Source organism: Tasmannia lanceolata, unplaced genomic scaffold (genome assembly GCF_043159265.1).
Source record: "Tasmannia lanceolata isolate RefF3 unplaced genomic scaffold, GAP_Taslan_0.1 ptg000037l, whole genome shotgun sequence".
Lineage (NCBI taxonomy): Eukaryota > Viridiplantae > Streptophyta > Magnoliopsida > Canellales > Winteraceae > Tasmannia > Tasmannia lanceolata.
The window spans coordinates 49,733,795-49,755,075 of record NW_027518714.1 but is presented as its reverse complement, the minus strand read 5'-3'; positions in this window follow the sequence as shown (position 1 = coordinate 49,755,075).

Here is a 21,281-nt window from a genome sequence, read left to right as displayed (position 1 = left end):
AAGGCACAAAATGCCTTCTAGTCTGCCCACATGTGCTATGAGGATGTGATCTGGTCTGTTGATCTGACTAGGAGCAAAAGTCTGGCATTCTGCTGTTGACCCCACCTTGATGAAATTATCCTAGCCCCTTGATCCATCAAGTCTGGTTTGGGTTTCTGCCAATGCAAGCTAAACCATTCATTTACTAGTGCTAGTGGGCCCACTGGTAGAAGCAAATCAGGATGCTATTCTTCTTGCTCATTGTGAATCGGCTCGCTATTTCATCTCACTTGAGATATTTGGACAGGCAATAGCTAGGACAAAAACCCTCGTCAAACAGAGATTTATGTTTTCGGTCATCTGATACCTGTCATTATTACTGGTAAAAAATGCACGTACAATGCACGTGCCATCTATTTACATCAGAAAAACAATCCAGTGTTGTTCTAATTTTCATATCTGCACAGCTAAATTTAAATAATTAAGAGTAACATTTAGCCGTGGACGATCTTCACCGAGTATTATTTTTCCATTACCGTTGGGATCTGTAAAAAGCGGACGATAAGGAAGACCCAATATCTCGCCAATAATTCATGTTCAAACAGTAAAATTACAAAATTTTCATGTATAATGACATCATTCATATAAACATCTATTTTCAACTTTTCAAAAGATGAGTAGTTTTTTGTTTTCAAGTTTGAAATAAATTAAGTTTGCCCAAAACAATATGAAAAATGGTAGATGAAGAGAAGGGAGAGGACAGATATGACTTTCAGAATGAAATTTATTGGAACAAAATGATGATTATGACTACATCAGTAAAAAAAAATCACATTTCCACTATTACATCTGTTGGGTCTCTCTCTCTTTTTTTCTCACTTTAAATGGGTGCAAATATCATTCTTCCTTTTTCCCTTGTACAACTGCATAAAATTAGATGGATACAGCAGCCATTGAGTGCTAGTATGTTTCTCATTTAAGGTTCTATTTCATGTTGCAACTTTCAATTATGGTTCCTAAAACAGATCGAGGGCAAATATATCAAAAAAGAATAATATCAGATTGGCCGAAACGAGGCAAACCACTGCTAAATTTTAAAGTGTATTTTTTGGGTAGCTTTATTTTATTTTTATTTTAAGTGTTGTAGTGAGGGCAAATATGTACTTTTGTTTTCATGGGCATGTTGGTCTTTTTGCCTAGCTCGCACACGTGTGAGCCACACATGTTTGCTCCATCTTTTCCCACTACCTACCTATTTCAAATTCAAACCTTTACTTGGAACTCCAAACCCACTACTTCCTTAAGCATTTAAGACACCACTTTCCCATACCCACTACCACTTACCTAAGCTATCTTCTCTTTACTTTCCTTGACCAGGCCTATTATCATTAACTTCATTTTGGTAGAGATTCTCCACTACCTAGACCCCCATTGAAGCTCTCTTGTGTGCAAGCTTTCCTCTTGAAGCTTTCTTCTTTTTTTTGTTCTTTGTCTTGTATATTTTGTTCTTCTCTCATATATTGAAGCACATCTTTTTTGAGCATTGTTCTTCTTCTACTTTGGTTGTTGTTCTTGGGCTAGTGTAAACCTCGGTTGCACTATTTGAGGAGAGGATATTCTGGTGTTGTGAAATCTGTATTTCTCTATATGGTATCAGAGCCACAAGGGTGGTAGTTGGTGCTTGTCAAGAAATCCTTGGTGAAGAAGTCCAATCGGTGCTTTGAAGATGGATATGAGTGAAAGGGTTAATTGACTCGGCATTGAGTTGCTAAATCAATCAAATTACAAGATATGGAGAACATGCATGGAGTCTTATCTTGTGGGAGAAGATTTATGGGAAGTTGTTTGTGGAGATGCAAATGTGGCTCCGGAAGATACACAAGAAAATGGTGATGTGTTGAAGGCGTGGAGGATGAAGAATGCCAAGGCCAAATTTCTTTTGAAGAAGTCTATTTCACATGACTTGTTTGAGCACATCATTATGTGTAAATCGGCCAGTGAGATTGGGACTACCCTTGATGGATTGCTTAACAAGAAGAATATGGCTAGCCTACAAATGTTGGAGAATGAGTTGGCGAATACTACACAAGGTGGTCTCTCTATTTCTCAATTCTTTTTGAAGATCAACAATCTTTGTTCGAAGATTTCTTTATTGGATTCGGAAGAGCCTATTTCGGAGGCACGAATGAAGCAGCATATTATTCGTGGGTTGAAAAGAGAGTATATTCCTTATGTTACGTCGATTCAAGGGTGGGATCGGCAACCTTCTTTGGTGGAGTTAGAGAATCATCTTGCTTCACAAGAGTCTTTAGCTAGACAAATGGCGGGTTGTTCAATATCCGAGAGTGAAGGAGAAGCATTATTTTCAAGCAACAAGAAGCCTTCCAACAAATATAAAGAGAAGAAAAATATTCCAAGTAAAGGTGGATCATCCGTTATGAGTAATGGAAATCGGAAGGGTATCAAGTGTTACTGATGTGGTAAACTTGGGCATATACAAAAGAATTGCCGTGTGAAATTGAAGGATGGTAATGTAGCCGAAAATGTTGATGACCGAAAAAATGAAGAAGATTGGGGCAGATGTTTCGTGGCGGAAACTACTACAGTGGGTGCTTCGGCATCCATCAATTTTGAGAATGATTGGATTGTCGATTCCGGTTGTGGGCATCATCTTACAGGCAACGAATCCAAGTTCCTAAAGTTCCGAAAATATGAAGGCAATGATGCTATCATCACGGCGAACAATACCATACATCTGGTAGAGAAAGAAGGGGTCATCACCATTGGTGAAGCGAATGAGGATCCTATTACACTTAAGAGCGTGTTTCATGTTCCCGGTATGAAGAAGAATCTTTTCTCGGTCGCAAATGCGGTTGATGCGGGAAATTATGTTTTATTCGGGCCTAAGGAGGTGAAATTTCTTCGGAATATTTCAAGCATGAAGGCGGATGTTGTCTATACCGGTAAGAGAGTTAAAGATTTATTTGTTTTATCGGCTTCAACTTTATATGTTGATAAAATGAGTACAAATGATGGTACTTCAATTTGGCATGCTAGATTGGGTCATATTAGCATGGATAAATTGAAGGTCATGGTGAATAAGAATCTAGTGAATGGGCTACCAAATTTGAATTCTTTTGGTGGTGGAAAGGTGTGTGAGGGTTGTCAATATGGTAAGGCACATCGTCTTCCATTTGACAAGTCTCTTTCAAGGTGCAAGTCCCCCTTAGAGCTTATCCATAGTGATGTAATGGGACCTTGTAGGACACCTTCACTTTCCGGCTTCCGCTATATTTGTTGATGATTTTACTAGATTCACATGGGTGTATTTTATAAGGGAGAAATCTGATGCATTGTCTAAGTTTGTTGAGTTCAAGAAGATCGTTGAAGGTGTACTTCACAAGAAGATCAAGCGGTTGAGAACCGATAATGGTGGGGAGTTTACTTCCGATGACTTTTCTATATTTTGTCGTGATCATGGTATACAGAGGGATCTCCCTTGTGCCTATACGCCTCAACAAAATGGATTCGCGGAGAGGAAGATTAGGCATCTTGCGGAAACTTGTAAAAGTTGGTTGCATGCAAAGAACTTACCCAAGGCCTTATGGGCGGAAGATATGGCATGTGCAACTTATGTGATTAATCGGGTGCCTCTTAGTCCAATAAATATGAAGTCTCCTTATGAGTTGATGTTTGGAGTGAAGCCTAGTGTCAAGCATTTCAAGGTTTTTTGTTCAATTTGCTATGTACATGTGCCGGATGAAAGCAGAACCAAGTTGGATGCTAAGGCGAAGAAGTGTATTTTCATTTGGTAAGATGAAAGGAAGAAAGGTTGGAAGTGCATGGATCCTACAACTCACAAGTCTATTGTTTCAAGAGATGTTGTGTTTGGTGAAGTCTCTTCTTATCATGGTTTGGATGGTGGTTCCACTAATGGTGTGGGTGTAGGTGAGCACATCCTTGTTGAGGCTGAGCCTCAAGCAACAATGAACTTGCCGGTGACACCAAATGTTCTAATGGAATTTGGGTCTTCCTCTTCTTTGCCGATGGGGGAGCAAGGTGATAGGGGGAGTGATGTTGCATGTCATGTTCAAGAAGATGAGCAAAATAAAAAACTAATGAAGAGGAGTGTAGTGCATCACATCTTAGAAGATCAAAAAGAAAGATTGTCAAGCCGGCACGGTATCGGGATGAAAACATGGTGAGCACTTATTCTTGTTTTCTTTCCGGTCCATTTGATGATAATGAGCCTTCTTGCTTTGATGAAGCAAAAGGGGTGAGAGAATGGAAAGATGCTATGAATGAGGAGATGAAGGCACTTGTGAAAAATGAGACTTGGGATCTTGTTCCTAAGCCTAAATATGTGAATCCGGTTACATGTAAATGGGTGTACAAATTGAAGCGGAAAGCGAATGGGAGTGTGGATAGATTCAAAGCAAGGTTGGTGGCTAGAGGGTTCTCTCAAAAGTATGGAGAGGATTATGAGAAGACCTTTAGTCCCGTTGCCAAGAAGACTTCCGTTCGAGTTGTAATTTCATTGACCGCTTGTCATGGTTGGAAATTGTTTCAACTTGATGTGAAAAATGCATTTTTGTATGGTGAGATTGACAAAGACATCTACATGGAGCAACCGCCTGGTTACAATTCAAGTGATCATCCGACTCATGTTTGCAAGGTCAAGAAAGCTCTTTATGGGTTGAAGCAAGCTCCCAGGGCATGGTATGGTAAGATTGCCGAATACTTACAATTTTGCGGTTATTTTGCTTCTAACTCCGATTCTAGTTTATTTGTGAAGAAAGACAAAGGCTTGCTTGTCATTGTGCTTCTTTACATCGACGACATGATAGTTACCGGCAACAATGATGTTGAGGTTGCAAAGCTAAGGGAGGAGCTTTCTATTCGTTTTGAGATGAAGGACTTGGGAGAGCCAAGTCACTTTCTTTCTTGGCTTGGAGGTGGAAACTTTGAAAGACGGAGTGCTAGTTTCTCAAAAAGGCTATGCGGAGAAATTAGTTGGAAGATTTGGGATGAATCAAAGTAAAAGATCCTCTACTCCTCTTGATCCCAACATAAAGATAAGGCGAGGAGAAGGCAAGCTTCTTCCGGATGCGCGGCCGTATCGTGCTCTTGTGGGTAGTCTCATCTACTTGACTATCACATGACCATACATTTCTTTTTCCGTTGGGCATGTTAGTCGCTATATGCAAGAGCCACGAAAACCACACTTGGAAGTGGCAAAGAGAATTTTGAAGTATGTGAATTCTACCCTTGACTTTGGGTTGCTTTATAAGAAAGGGGTTGATTTTGTATTGAATGGATTTACCAATGCCGACTATGGAGGGGACTTGGATGATCAGAGATCTACTTCCGGTTATGTGTTTTTGTGTGGATCGGCTAGTGTTTCTTGGTGTAGTAAGAAATAAGACTCGGTGTCACTTTCAACAACGGAAGCGGAATATAAGGCCGCCGCTCTTGCGTCTCAAGAATGTGTTTGGTTGCGGCGATTGATTGAAGATGTCCATTTACCTATCCACAAGGTGACGACTATTCTTGGTGACAACCAAAGTGCGCTCAAACTTGCCACAAATCCGGTTTGTCATGCAAGAACAAAGCATATTGTGATCGAGCATCATTTCATTCTTGAAAAGGTGTTAGGTGGTACAATTGGTGTAGCGGAAGTGAGGAGCAAAGAGAACATTGCCGACATCTTTACTAAGTCACTTTCCAAAGAACCATTTGAGCTACTTCGGGATAAGCTTGGAGTAGTTTCCAAAAAATTACTTTAAGGGGGAGTGTTAAATTTTAAAGTGTATTTTTTGGGTAGCTTTATTTTATTTTTATTTTGAGTGTTGTAGTGAGGGCAAATATGTACTTTTGTGTCCATGGGCATGTTGGTCTTTTTGCCTAGCTTGCACATATTTGAGCCACACATGTTTGCTCCATCTTTTCCCACTAACTACCTATTTCAAATTCAAACCTTTACTTGGAACTCCAAACCCACTACTTCCCTAAGCATTTAAGACACCACTTTCCCATACCCACTACCACTTACCTAAGCTATCTTCTCTTTACTTTCCTTGATCAAGCCTATTCTCATTAACTTCATTTTGGTAGAGATTCTCCACTACCTAGACCTCCATTGAAGCTCTCTTGTTTGCAAGCTTTCCTCTTGAAGGTTTCTTCTTTTTATTGTTCTTTATCTTGTTTGTTTTGTTCTTCTCTCATATATTGAAGCACATCTTTTTTGGGCATTGTTCTTCTTCTACTTTTGTTGTTGTTCTTGGGCTAGTGTAAACCTCTGTTGCACTATTTGAGAAGAGGATATTCCGGTGTTGAGAAATCCATATTTCTCTATAACCACCTTCTAGGATTCATGAATGACAAAAGGTAGAAGCCAGTTTTCTTTTCTATTAACAGAAAACGGAAAGAGAAGTGCCCCCAATAATCCATTTGAGGTTAGAGATGAACCTCCTATTGCGGCTTCTCGCATGGAATATGTGTCATCAATCACATCATGAAGAATTCTATCTAAAACTGTATCTATGGCCTGTAGCAAACTGTATATTGTCTCTGAGGAAAAGGAAAGCAATGACACTATTCAATCTATCAACCATCCAAAGGAATCTGAATACAGATGCTAACTGGTTCTCAAGAATCACAAAAGAGCCACAAAGGCACAAACTATCATGCTAGAGGCAACTCATCACAACATGTGTATGAAAGCTAGTATCTACTCCATCACCGATAAGTATCTTCATCAGACATAAATATAGTTCAATGTTCATGTTCAATTATTCAACATCGCCAATCCCTTTCTCTCCAACTTAATATTTTGCCTCCATGTCTGTGTCCAGAAAAGGACACAGAGCAGTCCCTCACATTTGTTCTCAATGACTACCTCACAGGTCACAGTGCAGTTTTTACCTGATTGGAGGTTGGAGATATGGGTTGTCTTTCATTAATTATATCTTGAACATGAAATTATGAATGCCGATGAGCGTATAGGCCTATGCATGTGCAATTCTTTTAATAAAAAGGACAAATTACTAACATTGTGACGAGACCCAACAATTTCGTCTCCATTGGTTGGTGAGGAAGTCATCGAAACCAGAGAAAGACCTTAAATAGATGAGGACTAAATTCATTAGAAAGAAACCTATGACCATTTTTCTGATAGTTGAGAACGAAAACAGAGCCAACTTTCAAAAATAACAATGGAAAGTACTATTTTTTGTTTCTTTTAGGTGTAAAGACTAAAAAACAGCAAGCATGAAGGTGAAAAGGCTGGAATCAAGTTGCTCATTGAAGACCCAAGACTGGAAGAGCTTTAGTGGACACCAGTGAGAACACAGTGATGCATAAGAATAATCCTCTAAAATGAAAAACTTCCAAGTACCACAAAATGAAGACCAAATTACAGGTGACAAAGAATGCAGTCAAGTTTGTAATCCAATGGATATCTCACAAGAATACGAGAGAAGATGGTAAAAAATTATCTGACACAGTTACTGGAATTGGGCAGTTTCAAAATGTAAAAAAATTGGAAGACATGGATGGAAAATCACCATCCCTATGTGCTCTCTGAGAGATGCCTATTTGTAGCCAGTCCTGAAGTAAAAAAGGGTAACCATTCATCCAATACATCCCGAAAATGGCTTCCAACAATCGCACGCATTCTGTTCTGAAACCGATTCATCTTACCACCTGAAAGGAATAAAAACTATGACAAACTGTCCTTCCTCCAATTTTCTATTTTGCAATCAGAAAATGGGTAAGCTTTCAAATCACCCAAGTCACAAAAATCACTCACCAGGATTTCAGAGCAAAACAACTTCATGGATATATAAAAGAAGACTTCATATGGCATTGGTGTGAAGTTGAAAACCTGCATAGAGAAAAGAGACAAAGAAATGATAAGATTCAAAAAATAAAAGGGAATGAATTGCATTGAACCCTAGAATTCAGCTTGACAATATATGGAATTGATTTTTGGGGCACAACCTGTTTAGGTTATAGTTGATCAAATGGACGGTTTGGATCATCCTACTTTTTGGACTATATGGGCTTACACGATAGAAAATCTCTATTTATACTCAACTCAACTCAACTCAACTCAACAAAGCCTTTGTCCCAAACTAGTTGAGGTCGGCTAAATGAATCCTTTAGAAAAAATTCATGAAGAAGGTAAGAAGAATCTACCCGGCTCTAATCCTGGTTCTAGTTGGGTTCTTCTACGTGGATCATTTTCTTCCATTCTATCCTATCCAAGGTCATGTTCTATGTTATGTTCCTAGCTATCAAGTCTTTCCTCATTGTTTCTACCGAAGTTGTTTTCGGTCTACGCTTACCTCTTTTACTCCATCAATTTGGCATTAGTCGCCTCTTCTCACCGGAGGATCCAAAGGCCTACGTTGGATATGTCCAAACCATCTTAGGTGGTGCTCTCTCATCTTCTCCTCAATTGGTGCCACCCCCACCTTTTTACGAATGTCTTCATTTTTAATTCTATCTAACCTTGTGTGGCCACACATCCATCTAAGCATTCGCATCTCCGTTGCACTCATCTTATGGACATGCTGCTTCTTGGTGGCCCAACATTCTGAGCTGTACAGCATGGCTAGCCTCACAACTGTCTTATAAAACTTTCCCTTCAACTTGGTAGGGATTTTACGGTCGCACAGAACTCCTAAGGCAAGCTTCCACTTCAACCAACCTGCTCTTATTCTATGGTTAACATCCTCTTCAATCTCTCCTTCCTTACGTCGAATTGAACCAGGATAGCAAAAGATATCCCTCTTAGGTGCTTCCTTACATTACTAAAGTTTCATTCCATATATTCTGTCTTAGTCCTACTCAGTCTAAAACCTTCAGATTCCAAAGTAGTTCTCCATAACTCTAGTTTAGCATTTACTCCTGCTTTGGTTCCGTTGATTAATACTATGTCATCTGCAAATAACATACACCACGGCACCTCATCCTGGATACCCTCAGTAAGCTCATCCATAACTAGCATAAAGAGATAAGGGCTTAGACCTGATCCTTGGTGCAATCCTATTGTAATTCGAAACTCACTAGACGTGCCATCCGTAGTTCTGACACAGTTACTGCTCTATCGTACATATCCTTAATCACATCAACATATTAAGTAGGCACTTTTTTTCCTTTCAAGGACCCACCACATAACAGTCCTGGGAACCCTATCATACGCTTTTTCCAAATCAATAAAAACCATATGAAGGTCCTTTTTATTTTCACTAAATCTCTCCACTAACCGCCTAATCAAGAAGATAACTTCCATAGTCGATCGTCCGGGCATAAAGCCAAACTGATTCTTTGACACCTCAGTCTCTTTTCTTAGTCTATGCTCAATTACCCTCTCCCAAAGCTTTATAGTGCAACTCATTAGCTTAATTCCCCTGTAATTGGTGCAACTCTGAATGTCCCCTTTATTCTTATTATCAATAGGGACAAATGTACTCTTCCTTCACTCATCGGGCATCTTCTTACTCTTCAAAATATTGTTAAATAATCCAGTTAACCAAACCAAACCCACATCACCCAAGCAACTCCAAGTCTCAATAGGAATATCGTCAGGCCCCCTAGCCTTACCTAATTTCATATTTTTCATAGCTACTCTTACCTCTGATGTTCGAATTCAACGAACAAATCTCTGATTTGTATCATCAAAAGCATTATCAAGTTCTCCCAAATTTGCTACAGGTTCTCCAATAAACAACTTATCGAAGTAAATTCTCCACCTCTCTATAACTTCGTTTTGTTTTACTAACAATCTTTGATGCTCGTCTTTGATGCATTTTATATGATTTAAGTCACTGCTCTTCCTTTCTCTCATCTTAGAAAGCTTGCAGACATCTTTTTCACCCTCTTTCGTCCCTAACATGTTGTACAAATCCTCATATGCCTTGCCTCTAGCTTCCCTTACTACCTTCTTAACTTCTTTTCTAGCCAATTTATACTTCTCAATGTTCTCCTCATTTCTACACTTACGCAAACATTTATAACACTCTTTTAGACTTAATCGTCTTTTGGACCTCTTCATTCCACCACCATGTGTCTTTAGACGGCGGCTCACTTCCTCTAGATTCTCCAAGTACCTCCCTAGCCACTTTCCTGATATAACTAGACGTCGCATTCCACATAATATTAGTCCTCTCGTCAAGACTCCAAAGTCCTTCTTTAAGCAGTCTATCCTTAAACATCTTCAGTTTTTCCCCTTTGAGATCCCACCACCTAATCCTTGGATGTCTAACAACTTCATCTTTTCTCCTCCAACATTTGATGCATATATCCAACACCACCAGCCTATGTTGTGTGACTAAACACTCCCCGGGTATGACTTTACAATCTTTACAAGCAACTCTGTCCTCTCTCCTAGTGAGGATAAAATCTATCTGGCTACAGTTGTTGCCACTGCTAAAGGTTATCAAGTGTGAATCTTTTTTCTTAAAAAAAGTATTTGTTAACATCAAATCATATGCCACTGCAAACCCTAAAATATCTTCTCCTGCCTCATTCTTATTGCCAAAACCCAATCCTCCATGAACCCTCTCAAAACCTCCACTAGTTCTTCCCACATGACCATGTAAATCTTCTCCTATAAATAACTTCTCTCCATGTGGTATTCCTTGGACTACTTCATCCATATCGTCCCAAAATTGCCTCTTGAAAGAATCATTTAATCCTATTTAAGGGACATACACACTAATAACGTTAATCGTCTCTTCAGCTAATACTAATTTAATTAGAATAATTCTATCACCCTTCCTTTTAACATCTACAACCTCATTTCTTAGGCTCTTATCTATTATGATCCATATACCATTTCTATCCCTCTCCTTCCCTGTATACCATAACTTGAAATTCATGTTTTCTATTTCTCGATCTTTTTCTCCTACCCATTTAGTGTCCTGAAGGCAAGCTATATTAACTCTCCTTCTACTCAGTGTATCAACTAATTCCCTCAGCTTATCTGTTAGTAAACCTATGTTCCAACTGGCTAAACGAATCATACTCTCTTGGACTAGCTTCCTCGGCCCCCACACCCGTCCAGTAGAGTGCGAGGACCGTTGCCCATTTTCCACCACACTTGGGCGCCGACGTGCTGCGTCACTAAGGGAGTGATGGCCTAGGACTCGCCTCCTCATCCCCCGCACCCGCCCATGAAGGTGCAAGAACCTTTACTCATTTAACACTATATCCAGGTGCCAATGCAGCGCGTCTCTAAGAGGGTGTCCCCAGCCAGAACCACACATGCAAGTTTCCCTGCATGTTGCTCGTTCGTGCTTTCCGAGACGCTGCCTATCACTCAGCATGGGAGAAGGCGTTGAACTGCACACTTTTGTTTGTCAAAAGTCTTTTGACTATTTGAAGATGGCGATGGTGATTGAGCAGATGCTTAAGTTGTTTGAGTTTGATAAGCCATTTTCGGTTTCACTTTCTTCTGATTCCCCTTGTTCTCTCACTTCTTCAGGAGCTTCTTCAGAATGTGTAAGAAGGGCAAAATAGTCCTCATCCCTCCTTGTCAGGTGTAAAAATATGCATTGAGGAATTATGATGAAAAGGGAACAGGTAGAGAAGTTGAACGAATTAAGTCGTCGTGTTGGGTGTTTTCCTCTTCTCTCCCACTCTCCAACATGAAATGTTGGTGGGGCCCAACAATTGGTTTATTTAAATCTTTGAAAAAGATAGGCCCCACTCTTACTTATTATCAGAACTCTCACACTTCTCTCTTTGAACAAGTCCTATTAATGAACGGTTTAGCTCTTTGAAGAAGGTAAACACCATATAAATGTATTTAAAAAAAATACTTGGTCTTACTTTGTTCGAAGATCCAAGCCGTTCATTTGTTGTAACCTAATGTAAAAAGGCCTTGCTCCAAAAAAAAAGGTCGTTCCTAACAGTTTGATCCATTGAGATTCATATACAGTGTCGTCGGTCGGAGGGTTTGGATCATCGAGATGATTTTTGGGACATAGCTTATATACATTGAAGCTCAACAAATGAACAGTTTGGATTTTCAAACAAAGTGGCCCCATGAATTTCCTAAAATATACATGTTATATTATGCATGCACGTAGGTAAGCTGGGTCCTAGTATATATATTGTGTCTGTTTGTAGGTGAGCACATATTTCAAAAAAAAAGCAATGGAGGCCATCTTGTTTGAAGATCCAAATCATTCAATTGTTGGGCCTTAATGTTACTAGAATGTGCCCCAAAAATTAGCTCAATTGAATGATCCTAACCCTCTCTTTTGTATGGATAAACTACACCGTATATTAATTTCTATTGATCAAAGAGGTAGGTCATCCGATGGAGATGATTTTCATGGTAAGACATATTTACATTAGGGAATACCAAGTGAATAGTTTGAATCTTTGAATAAGCCGGGCTCCACTCTATTTTTAAAAAAATACGTACAACCCCGTACGTATTCCACATATAACGCATATTCATTACTAAATTCATTGTGACCCACATGATTCAAGAATTCAAACTATTCACCTGATGGGCCCCAACATAAGTGGCCTTTCAGCAAAGACCATCTCCATATGACAATCCTAACCCTCTGATCTGGAAAGGTCGATCGGAGGGTTCGGATCATCCTATGGAGTTGATTTTATTGGTAAGGACAATGTAAGTTGTGGCCCAACAAATGAACGGTTTGGATCTTTGAATCTGGAGGCCAAAAGTGATTTTTTCTATTAAAAAATACATTTTTATCATCTAAGGTGGGCCCAAGGAGGGAGAGAGTCTTACGAGGGACTGAATTTATCACCACTCCAAAAGAATCCTAAAAAAATCTGCATATGCATGTAGACACCCCATTTTGTTTTGTTTTAATCAACAAATAAATTAGTGTGTTAAATCCATGTGAGAACCTGTAGACACCCCATTTTGTTTTGTTTTAATCAACAAATAAATTAGTGTGTTAAATCCATGTGAGAACCCCCTCTATCATTGATTTATATGTTTTAGGTCATTAATATCTTGATCTGACTTTACGGATCATCAATCGGGACAAAATAAGCTAGGGTCACTTCATAGCCCGGACCCTGATTCCATTCCGAGACCCGATTTCCGTAAATCATTAGATCAATGGCAGATCTTGACCTGGGTCTAACCATCCAAAACCACCTAACCTCTCCTCTCATCCTAACCATCCAAACCTCACCTAACCTCACCTAACCTCTCCTCTCATCCTAACCATCCAAACCTCACCTAACCTCACCTAACCTCACCTAACCTTACCTAACCCCACCTAACCTTACCTAACCTCATCCTCTCATCCTAACCATCCAAAACCACCTAACCTCACCTAACCTCCTATCCCATTCTCCTATAAATACCCTCTCATCCCACCATCCAAGAGGAGAAGAAAAGGAACCCCTCTCTTAGAAAATTCATCCCTCTCCCTCATCTCTTCAAGGGTTCGGCCATCCTTGCCGGATCGGGTGATTTTATACGTTGGGTGATATATATCAAAAGCAGTCATTATCAAGCAAGGAATCATCTTCAAGGAATTAATATCAAAGAAAAATCAAACACAAAGTGGATTTTCAAAGAGGTAGGCATTTATTTCAATTCTATGTAGGGTCTGCTTTCATGCATATCTTTTACTTTAAAAGAAAAACCATGTTAGGAAGCATCTAGGATCAATCCTTAATCATATTCTTCTTGATGGTAGACTTTGAAGTTATACATGTTTCCCTCTTCTCTTAACCCATCTTATCTTCATTTTTATTTTTCCCTAATGGTTCACACCCTGGTTCCCCCTGGTTAGCCTCTGGTTAGACCCTGGTTGCACCCAGGTTCGTTGCTGGTTGCACCCAGGTTCGATGCTGGTTGCACCCTGGTTCCCTGCTGGTTCGCACCCTGGTTCCCCTGCTGGTTCGCACCCTGGTTCCCTACTAATTCGCACCCTGGTTCGCACCCTGGCCAGCCCCTGGTTGTACTCTGGTTCGCACCCTGGTTCACACCCTGGTTCCCCCTGGTTAGCCTCTGGTTAGACCCTGGTTGCACCCAGGTTCGCTGCTGGTTGCACCCAGGTTCCCCTGCTGGTTCGCACCCTGGTTCCCTGCTGGTTCGCACCCTGGTTCACACCCTGGTTCCCCCTGGTTAGCCTCTGGTTAGACCCTGGTTGCACCCAGGTTCGCTGCTGGTTGCACCCAGGTTCGATGCTGGTTGCACCCTGGTTCCCCTGCTGGTTCGCACCCTGGTTCCCTGCTGGTTCGCACCCTGGTGCACCCTGGTCCGCACCCTGGTTTGTACCCTGCTTCCTCCTGGTTAGACCATGGCTAGTCTCGGGTTTGCTCCTAACTTAGACCCGACTCACTAAACCCCATACCCATAAGCCTTAAACCCTATAACCATAGCCACACATCAACCCAAGCCATACCTTTGTCCACTCACTGAGGCACACCATTTATCCATAAATTTGGTTACATTAAATCTAACCCAGCCAGGCCACCTGCAGCTTAAGTCAAATCGCCCCAATACAATCCAACCAAGTGGGATCCCAACCCAGCTCAACTGAGTCAACTCTAGCCAACCTCCCTAGTCGAGTTGACCCAACTCTCTAGTCGAGTATGCTCAACCTCTTTAACTAATTGGACTCTCCCCTTAGTTGACTCAATCCAATTCCTTAATCAACCCATCCCAATGCAACCGAGTCGCATTCGACCAAGTTGCGGCCTTCCATGTCACAACCGAGTCATTCCCCTATTCTACTAATGCCCTTTTACACCTAATAGAACTTCCTCCCTTTTGCCTAACCAAGTCATATCCCAACACAATCTGAGTCGCATGTTTGAATCCATTTGGCCGAATCTCATAAGCCCGCCCATTTTGAATTCCCAAAATTCAAACCCTTGATGATTCCTATATGCTCAATTCTTTGATGCAAATTCCCAATTCCAAAATCCCATTGCTAGATCAATGTTTCTGAATCTCAAGTCCAATGCTCAAATACAAACCCGATTCCAGATCCAAATACCAATTCTGTCTTCCAAAATCCAAGCAACCTCCCCTGTGGAACTACGTGTGGCTTGATCCCCATCACGGGGTACGTAGGCAATTTGGCACTCCCAAGTTCAGTCGCACCTTTCTCTATCTTTCCCATTCCCTCACACTATTCATCATCTCGATTCATCTCGTGTCTCTCGGAACCATTGGATTATGGTTTCCGTCGTAAGGACCCTTAGAGCCCAATTTAGGAACACCGGTGTCGTGTCGTGTCCTAAGTTTTAGGGAGTCTTAGGTTTTAGGGAGTCCTAGAGTTAGGAGTCCAGCCTCATCACGGACGTTTGCTATGTATAGCAACCGTGCCATAGGTCTAGTTACACTAGTCACCCAATCTTTCCCTAGGACAAGCCTAGTAAACTAGGATGTAGGCAAACCTGCATTAGTCTAAGGGACCATTTGCATTTAGATGAGAATCATATAGCATCTTAGATGAAATCCTAAGATAATAAAATCCTCAACTTGAATTAAATAACTTCTCCTAAAACTGTTGAAACAGTCAATCCCGTCTAGGTCGGTGTCCTAGTTGAGTTAGGCATAAGTAGCTTAGCTTAGGTGCACCGAACTACGTCGACTCTGATCCCAGTGAGGCTTGGGTACGTAGGCAGCTTGGATGTCTGACGGCATACCACCCGCGAGTCGGCACCACAACAAATTGTGGTGTTTTGTATATTAATTTTCTTGTAAATACTTAATCAAATCAGTTAGGGTTTTCCATGAAATTAGAATTCTAGGAGAACTTTCACTTAGAATGAATCCAGACAAATTAATAAATCAAGATACACATCTAGGATTCACATTGAAATTAGATTCTAGGATGCATGTCACTTAGTTCGCACATTAACATAGAGTTGAATGAGCCATTTAAAATAAATTTAAAAGAGTTAGCTTTTGGAATCGAAGACCGATTATCGGGCAGGAATGGTGCATGTGGTGGATAACTCCCCATACCTTCCATTCTTGTAACCAGGTAGCGAGTCTAGATTTCTGGTTAATTATGGGTCCTAGATCCCACATCTAGGTGGCGACTCTGTCAGTCTCTTTCGTGTGGAATTCGGATTGCCTTAGTGATCCCAAGTCCACAGGAAAGACGAATTCAAATCAATAAATAAAATGCACACGCCAATCGCGTGGGAACGAGAGACCAAAGGAGAGCGCGCGGCGGCTCGCGCCCCACGCCCCTCTCGCGGGATCATGTCCCACAGTCTGGCGACTCTGCTGGGGATCACCTAACTTCATCACAATTCCAAAGGATAACTTATTTGAATCTATTTTAACTGGCTCATGAAAACTCTATCTCTTGTATACTTGTCAGATTAGTTTGTCTTGTTTTATTTTCTCATCACATTTTACTTGAACTTAATCTAACAAAACCTGAAGGCATCATAGATTGCGCAAACATATTGCACACACTTACATCACTTGCATCTAAACCCTTGCATCTCACGTGCACACACGTCCTATTTTAGGAACCCGGAGTGTTATCTAGCATGGTTGACTGGGATTTCATCACCTGGTGCCTCTGTGCTAGAGAAACATTCCACCCTTAGCCTAGTACCTTTATGGTACGTAAACGGATCTCTTGTTCACGTACTGATACGCCGGACACTGGTACAGTATATCGAACAGGGATTCGCGCTAAGGGAACTCTTGGCCTTACCCCTAGATTAACCCACACATGCATGTAGTATACGAACACATGTGCATCACGTGTGTGAGCCTAGTTTAGGATATCCTACCTATTTGTGTCTAGATTAGGCCGTAGACCATCTTCCAATGGCTACGATCGGTCCTAGGTACACAAACAAAGTCATGAGTCGAGATCCTCTCTCCACTCCGATAGATTAGGATTAGGGTTGATGCCTTCAGGTAACACTGTTAAAATGTGTGAAGATTAAAAACTTTCCCTTTGGGGTTAGGATATAAATCCCATCATTTCCAAAGATCTCATAGGATTAGTCATTCATGATCTATCCGTTGAAAGCAATCTTATGCTATCTCATCTAATCTCTTGATCGTGCGTCTTTGATTCTTCTATCATACAATTCAATCGTATCTTCATGCCATCCCCTAACTGGCAGATGCAGAATCTCACAATCTTTCGATTATGCGTTCTCATGATCTGATCATGCCTGGTCCAGATAATCCAATCTTGCTTGTACCCCTGGTCTGTTCCTCCTCTAGGGGCTACCTTTTTCAAGATTATTTTGCTAAGTCCTTCAGAGTTCACTCTCAGAATCCTTGAGCTAGGGGCATTTCCCTATGCGAATCAGTCATCATTGTCCAAAATTGAAAGTATCAGCCATGATGATGTTCAGAACGAACCAGCCTTCGCCGAGCCTTCAACGCCAAACAGTTGCAGCAGTTAAAGTTTTAGTCACTTACTATTTTATGTTGAGTCAGTCATCATGGTCAGTATAATTGTTGAGTCCGGTCTTACAGTTAAAGGTCAATGCCTAGTCCAGGCAAGTTATCTTCTGTTTCCCTTTCTTATTTAGAGTTGTGAATCCTGAGAATGTTCAGGATAGGTCGTCTGATGTAATAGCTTTTCTTTAAATAAAATTTCGGTCAGTTCCAAAAAGTTCACTTGTGTCTGTTCTTAAGTGTGCTTCTGATCTTAAAATAAGACTCCCTCTTCAAATGAGGACAAAATTGACGAAACTCCACTTGAGTCACAGCAATTACTTGAACGAGAGGAGGAGCGCCAATCCCAACCTTTCAAAGATGAAATTGAAATGATAAACACTGGCACTGAAACTTTGATTCAGTGAATGCCGATTGAAAATACATTACCCTCTAAAGAGTGTGAAGAATTGATAAAATTATTTCAAGAATAAGAAGATTGTCTAGAAAAGCTACAACCGATACCAGGGGCAAGACATAGATAGAAGGTTCAAGAAAGAATGAAGTGAATATCATATGCTATGCAAGGGGCATAGAGTGGAAATAACTTTCATATTTCCAATCAATGACCTTGGTTCTCAAATTCATAACATGAAGCCAACAAATTCAAGATAAGAAGTTCAAGAACAAGTATTGAAAAGTGGTCATCAGATATCAAGAGTTACAAATCCATAGATGGAGGATGTCAAGGAACAAGTTTCGCTCTATGAAAGCCGAAAGCACGCATTAGAATCTTGAAAGAAGAAAATCCATTATCTTACCTGGAAATGCCGTCAAACTCCGTGAAAAAAAAAAAGAGAAAAAAAAGAAATAAATAATCAGTACCAGACAGACTCTAGTAACCTAGATCGATTCCCAATCTGAACATCGAAAGGCCTCCTTTGGCCGATTAAATCCCAAAATCAAAACCCAATGTCAAAAGAATACCGATTTGCAAACCCTTCGAGCCTAAATCAAATTTTCTTGAAAACCCATCAAACTTGGGGCATTCCCCCGAACTACGCGAGACCTGATCCCTATACTGGGGTACGTAGGCAACTCGGTTGAACCGAGTTCGGTCGATTCAAAAAGGAAAAGAAATTCAATCCTTTCAAAAAAAAAACAGAGAGGGACAAGTTCCAAAAGAAGAGAAGTTAATTGTTCCAGAAAGAAAAGAAAAAAGGAAAAAAAAATCAAACAATTTATCTTCAAACTAGGGGCATTCGCCCTGAACTACACACGACCTGATTCCTACCTTGGGATATGTAGGCGACCTGTTCACAGGTTCGGTCGAAATCTTTGTTGAGCCTTAAGCCATTCTTTGAAAAGCCCTATCCTACCTATAAAAGTCCTTCTGGTGTTCAGAACTAATGAGCTAGGTCCTGAGATACAATAAAAAAATGAAATGATGATGAATAAGAAAAATAACGGAGTTTGAAGATCTGCTAGACTGAAAACCTGAAAGGGCGGTCTAGGCAAAATTTAAGATCATTCCCCTGCTAAGTTGAAAACCCGAAAGGGCGGCTTAGGCAAAAGCTAAGGGGATAGCCTGCTGGATCGAAAACCTAGAAAGGTGGTTCAGGCAAAAGTTAAGGCTAGCGCGGTCCGCCAAGTTAAAAACCCTGAAGAGGTGACTTGGTCACGGTAAGAGAATCAGTATAAGAAGGCAACAGCCGGTATCAAGACTGAAGATCAACTGAAGTTCAAGCAAATTCAAGTGATATCCTCAAAACTGGGGGCATTGAAGCTAAGCAATCTTAGGGGTCGTAATTAAATTCTTGAGGCATTACTGTTTCGAGGAAGAAGTCCGGTGTTTACCAATTGAAAAACTATTCCTTGAAAGGATAGACTTACCAAGCAAAACATTAACTAAGTCAGAAGCATCACTATGTTTGTCAGTATAGTCAGTCAATCTTTATTATTCTAAGTTCACTCCTTCAGGGCTGCTCAATCCTTTGAGTAGTGCCTTTCATCTAAGTTTTCTCTTTAGAAAGAGTCAATTGTCGTTCCTATGTCCAAATGATGTAACTGTCTTGGTGAAGGAGGCCAGGCCTAGGCAGCTCCCTGCAATTATACCTGAAAGAGCTCGAGAATTTAGTCAAACAACTTCATTTCAAAGAAGATCAGCTCAGAAAAATTCAGAAGTAGAAACATCAGAAAGCCCAGCTTCCGTAAAAAGATCATACCCCAGGAAGGCACCTTAAGCTTGGAAGAACCTCAGATGCAATGGTGGTTGAGCCAATTTCTCAGAAAGATGAACCATTCAAATTCATAATTCCCTTCCGGTTAGTTATCCTGGTCAAGAAATGTTTATCTAAACACCTGTCAAGAAGCAGATCCCGCTTTTCCATGAGAGTCGTTGTTCTAAATTACCAATCTCAAATGTCTTGTTCAAGGTTTCAGTTATCAAAACCCCCAGAAGACAAGACCAGCAGTCTCTTTGAGAAAAATCTTGTTGAAGTTTCATAAAAATGTTCCTAATCCATTCTTGCTAGTAATGGTTCTTCGTTCCAAAGGTTTGCCGTTTCATCATTCGTCAAAGTCCTAGTTTCCAACATCTTTGTCGGGCACGATCCATAATATCCCCGATTTCATTGAGTTCAAAAAAATAAAAAATTCATCAAATCCAATCTTACGTCAAATTCAAGTTCATGGAAAATCTCTAAATTCTTCGAGCCCGTTTGTGAACGGTACCTCTTTTCTCGAGCCCATTTGCAAATGGCCTCGTCTTCTCCTTGAGCCCGTTTGTGAACGGTGCCTCATCTCTCGAGTCCATTTGTGAATGGTTTCGTCTTCTCCTTGAGCCCATTTGTGAACGGTGCCTCATTTTCTGAGTTCATTTATGAATGGTCTCATGTCCTCCTTGAGCCCGTTTGTGGACGGTGCCTCATTTCTCAAAAAATCAAAAATTCATCAAATCCAATCCCCAATTCAAAAAATCCAATCCTACGTCAAATTCAAATTCATAAAAATCTCTAAATTTTTCATTGTTGAATTCATCAATCAAAGCTATCTTGTGTCGTCGAGCCCGTTTGTGAACGGTGCCTCATTTCTCGAGCCCATTTGTGAATGGTCTCGTCTTCTCCTTGAGCCCGTTTGCGGACGGTACCTCATTTTCCAAAAATAAAAATTCATCAAATCCAATCCCCGATTCAAACAAATCCAATCTTACGTCAAATTCAAGTTCATGAAAAATCTCATGTCCTCTTTGAGCCCTTCTGTGAAAGGTGCCTCATTTCTCGAGGCCGTTTGTGAATGGTCTCGTCTTCTCCTTGAGCCCGTTTGCGGACGGTACCTCATTTCCCAAAAATAAAAAATTCATCAAAACCAATCCCCGATTCAAACAAATCCAATCTTACGTCAAATTCAAGTTCATGAAAAATCTCATGCCCTCTTTGAGCCCGTTTGTGAACGGTGCCTCTTTTCTCGAGGCCATTTGGGGATGGTCTCGTCTTCTCCTTGAACCCGTTTGTGAACATGTTTCTCATTCTCTGAGTCCATTTGTGAATGGTCTCATGTCCTCTTTGAGCCCGTTTGTGAACGGTGCCTCTTTTCTCGAGGCCATTTGTGAATGGTCTCATCTTCTCCTTGAGCCCGTTTGCGGACGGTACCTCATTTTCCAAAAATAAAAAAATTTATCAAATCCAAATCCTTAATTAAAAAATAAAAATAAAAATCCATTCCTACGTCAAATTCAAGTTCATAAAAAAATCCCTAAATTCTTCGAGCCCGTTTGTGAACGGTGCCTCATTTCTCGAGTCCATTTGTGAATGGTCTCGTCTTCTCTTCGAACCCGTTTGTGAACAGGTGTCTCATTCTCTGAGTCCATTTGTGAATGGTCTCATCTTCTCCTTGAGCCCGTTTGTGAACGGTGCCTCAT